The following is a 5,333-nucleotide window of genomic DNA, read 5'->3' on the forward strand; positions in this document are numbered from 1 at the left end:
TGTTTTCTTTAAATAACTCTCATATGGGTTAAATTCATTCATTCATTCATTATTCAAATATCTAATTATGTGTTACCTAATTAATTACGTTGATACCTAATTACGTGTAAAGCCCTATTCTAGGTTATAGTACTCATATCCTTGATGAGGGGAATGGGGAGAGATAACCACTTTCACAAATAAAAATACAAAAATGTCAGTTAGTAATAAGCCTCATACAGAAAATAAAACTAATTAATGTCATGGCAATTGGGTTACTTTAAATGGGGTGGTTAGGGAGGCATTCTTTGGAGGTGATACTGAATTGAGACCAAAAAAGCAAAAGGAACAATTCTAAAGAAGAATTTTCTGAGTCAGAGCTTTCTGGATAGAAGGAATTGTAAATAAAAAGATCTTGAGATGAGAATAAGTCCAGCATATTCTGGGAACAGAAAGAAGGCCAGGAGAGCAGGCATTTAGTGATGAAGAGAGGGTGGTAGTATTGAGGTCACAGAGATGGGAGGCAGAAGGGAAGTGCCAGTGATCTGAATCAAAGAAACTTGAACTCAAACCCCATCTTTACCACTTGCTAGATCTGAGACTATGAGCAAACTATTTAAACTATCTGACCCTCGGTTTCCTCATCTGTAACTTAAACACTATTGAGCTATTATTAGAACTTTCTTTAAAGTACAGAGTACATAAAAATCCCATTAAATAGAAGCCACCATTATCATCATTATCATTATTATTATTTTGTTACTTTCCCTAAAGTGGCCCAGTGCATTGATCTGGAAGACATAAACCGATAATAATACAAGTACATTTCTATAATCCAAGTAATTATTTCAGCATGTAGTTGGGTAGTACACTATGTCAAATCCATTTAGAAAGAAAGGCTTTCTAAAAATCCTTTTTTCTAGTCTTTCCAGAGTTCCAAGCACTTTGTGCCTTAAACCATTATTTTCTACCATACAAGCATAGCAAGGTTAGATGCTGATTGGTGAAGGGCAAAGTGATTTATAAAGTCACTTTCATTTTCAATGGTTTTTCTTTCCAATGATAAGTGAGGAAATGTCATTGGGAATGTCAGTTGGGAATAAACTAAAATATTTTAGTTGCTTGTGGGTTCACTTACTTATTGTCTGTATCCTGTACTTTGACATTTGATCAAAAGCCACATAAATCTTGGTTTTTTCCTCCAAACCGCATTTATTTCTTCTCTATCCTGAATGTGATCCTTTTCTCCCATATTGTATTTCTTTATCACTTGTCATTGCTGGTTCTTCTAACTGTCCATGTTCCTTTGCAGCAGTATTTCCACGGGAATCATTCTCCCTTTCAGACCTCTTCTGAAGTCCCTCAGTAGTCTCTCAACATTTGGTGTCCCCACATATGTATACACACGGTGAAGACATCTTATCAAAAACTAATAGCAGCCATGTTTTTGCAAGGATACAAGTTATCATTATTATCAGCTTTGGAATATGAGAAGAGCCATCAAAAACATGATCCAGAAACTGAGCCTATGTCCACATCACAACTACTGTAATTATGTTTGGAAAAGTCAAGTTAAATGGATATTTCTAAATTTATGGAATGTCAATTAGATAAAGCCTGAGAATGCTTTAAATTTCCCATTTTTGTTCTGACACTTAATTATATATATTGTTGAATTGCACTGTGATTTGTTGAGCAAGGGCCCTTGTGTGTGATGTAAGGAACCATTTAAGATGAACTGAAATATTTTTAACTTGGAGGAGTTTTTCTGTTTTCTTTAAATATATTTTTTTAGAATATAACAAAACCACAGTTGGATAATAGGAAAATTTGAATGTAATGAGAAAAGTAAAAAGAAGAAAATCCAAATCCTTCCTAAACTTGGCCACATGTCCATGTGTATATTCTCAGGAGGCAGCTTAAACATGTGAAAGTGAATGGAAATGTGTGAGGGGCTAATTAAAGCAGTGGCTGGCCACTCCAACTGTCTCAGTCTGCTCGGGTGGCCTGAACACTAGAAATTTATCTTCTTTCAAAGTCAAGGCATTTTTTTTTTTTCTGAGGCCTTTCTCCTTGGCTCGCAGAGATAGCCATATTCCCCTTGTATTCTCATAATGTCTTTCTTCGGTGTGGGCACATCCCTCATGTCTTTCTCTGTGTGTCCAGATCCCCTCTCTTAAAAGGATACCAGTCAGACTGGATCAGGGTTCACTGCAACAGCCTCATTTTAACTTAATCCCCTCTATAAAAGGCCCTATCTCTAAACATAGTCACATTCTGACATACTGGGGGTTAGGGCCTCAGTCTATGAATTTGGGGGGCGGGGGTACATAATTCTGCCTATAACACTGTCCGTTTTTAAGTCCCAGACATTCTCTTTCTGTTGTGCCTGGTGTGACCGGGGCCTTAGGGATTGGCTACTAGAATGCCCATTGTTTATTTATGCAACAAGGAATGTCACTCAGATTAGAAATTCTGTTATTCACATCACAGTACATTGTCCATGTGCTCAGCATATAGCTTGGTCTGCTATATGTCTTTCAACATCACCAAGCAGTTAACTCAATTCTGTCTCTGTCTGCCTGGAGACTAACAGCCTCAGATTCCGTAGGTAGGTGCCCCAGACCGTACCCACACCATTACCTGTGCTTCCAACCTCCTAGCTGTAGATCAGAGGTTCCCCTGACCCCTTCCTCGGGTTAAATCAATTTGCTAGAGTGGCTCACAAGACTCAGGGAAACATTTTCTTATGTTTACCAGTTACTGTAAAGAATATTATAAAGGATACAGATGCAGAGGTACTTAGAGTGAGATCAAAAAGGGCCCCGAGTGCATGAGTTTCTGTGCCCGGGGGCCTGGGATGGGCAACCCTCCCAGCATGTGGATGTGCTCACCGACTGGGAGCCTCTCCAAACCTGTCCTGTGGGTTTTTATGAAGGCTACATCACATAGGCATGACTGATTAAATCATCGTCCATTGGTGACTGAACTCAAATCTCCAACCCCTCTTCCTTTCCTGGAGGCCGGGGAGTGGGGGACTGAGAGTTCTGACCCCCTAATCCTGTGGTTGGGCCCAGCACCCAGCACCCACCCTTAGGAGCTTTCTGGAAGTCCCTTCATTAACATAAATTTAAGTGTGGGCTAATAAAGGGACTTAATATGAAAGGGGCTTCTTACGAATAGCTAAAGACACCTTTATGCTTTTATCATCTAGGAAATTCCAAGGTTTTAGGAGCTCTCTGCCAGGAACAGGACAAAAACCAAATATATACTACTTATTATAAATCACAGTATCACATGTGGTTATCTTCAACTCAGACATATTCTTAGCTAATAATGGTCAATCCCACCTTTTTAATAATTTTTCCTTTGCATTTGTTAATCTATATATAAATGTTCACAAAAAAATTATAAAAAATTATCATAGACCAATAACTTTCACTTTTATACATGTGCATTTGTTGAACATTGATATTTGCATTTTATTAGTGAATTTACCACTTAATTATTATAGAATAGTTCATGGTTGAATAACATTCCATTATACACACTATAGTTAGATGTTGAATTTATGTAAGTTTTTTTCTTAGGAAATAACATTGTGAAAAACATTCTTTCAATGTAAGTCTTAGGATATTATTAATCGCTGATTAATTGATTAGTAAAATTGTCCCCTCAAATATATTATGTCAAACCCTGTGGACATCTTCAAGGCTGTTGATACCCACTGTAAAAACTGCCCCATATAAGAGGGGTACTAATTTATACCACTACTAACAGTGTTGGATAGCTCTTTTCCCACAGTTAATGAGCAATTTGGTAGAATATGTTACTTTGAAAACAGTTTCCATTTTTGTGTATTGGAAACTGACATATCATTATTTTAATATGTATTTATAGTAACTAATTAGGTAACTTGGTTTTACATACATTTAATGTACTTTTTAAAAATTATCTATCCATGCCCTCTGCTCATTTTGCTACTGAATCATTTACCTTTTTACTGATTTATGAGTTTTGCATATATTAATCATATTAACCACTTGTCCTAAATTATGTTAACTTTTCCTCAGTTTTAAAAAATCTACTGATTTTTTTGTGCCCTATATTTAGATCACCTGGATTTTTTCTTTTTATATATATACTAAAAAATCCATATTTTTCCTTTAAAAAAATGCACAGACTCTTCTTTTCTTACCCAAATGTCAGTTCAATCTTTGTATACACTGTGCACTCTTTTCAAATGAAATTTGTTTTATTTTTCCAATAAATTGTTTATGCTGTACAATGTCTATAATTTCTCCCTTTTAAATACTTGCAAACTCAACAACTGGTTGGTCATTTGTTAGCAGAGACTGTGTGGTGTGGTAAAAGAACTACAATATGACCTTGGGCAAAACTACTTGCCCTCAAAGAATTTAATCCCTACAAACTAAGGGTACTAATGTCTACTTCACAGGGCTGATATGAGGGGAAACAGTACTACCTATGTGAAAACACCACAGTGGGGTGGGGGGGTGGTTAAGTAAATGTTAGTGACTTTCATTTTCACAGATGTGTTTGTTGAACATCAACATTGTTTCCCTCTTATTGGTGAAGTTATAGTGTACCTTTATCTTCAACGTAATGCAGCCCACTCCCCAAAGCACTTTGACAATTTGTATGTACTAATATGCTAATACACTAACACAATTGTTCTTGTGCTCACATAAATCCTTAATACTCAAAATGCCTTGCTATCATTATTTTTTTCTTCTAGCTATGTATTTCTTCATAAGATATCTCCCTAGTATCAAGGAAATTGAACAGTAAATCCTAAACATTATTTCAGCAACATAGGAAATATTATCAGATGCCATAAAGTATTCTACTTCCAGTTCTGTAGCAAATCAATTTTTTTATTAGTCAGGCTGCTTTCAATAACTGGTGACATCCAGTTAATTGTAACATTAGTACAATTCAAAAGGGCTTAAATAAAAATAATTTATTTGTTTTTGAAGTTAGGATGTCTAAGGATATGGTTGGCCTCTGGGATTCCAGGGACTCAGTGATTTAGTGAGAAAGAATTACCCTGCTCTCCTCTCCTGATAACCAGGATAACTTGAACACCCCTCCCAAATTGCTTTTTCCTATCTATGTTATAAGGAATAAGACTCCTCTAACTTTAGGCCACTTTTGCTCCTCATTGATTCAGGTATTGATAACACTATTTCACCATCTTTAACTCAAAAATCAAAATGAACTTTAGTTGGCCTCAATCACTGTGTGGGCCATACGCCTCCTTTGGCTTCAATCACTATGTCCACAGTGATTAAACAATATGATTGGCTCACCTGGGGACACGTGATCAGTCT

Source organism: Manis javanica, chromosome 5, assembly GCF_040802235.1.
Source record: "Manis javanica isolate MJ-LG chromosome 5, MJ_LKY, whole genome shotgun sequence".
Lineage (NCBI taxonomy): Eukaryota > Metazoa > Chordata > Mammalia > Pholidota > Manidae > Manis > Manis javanica.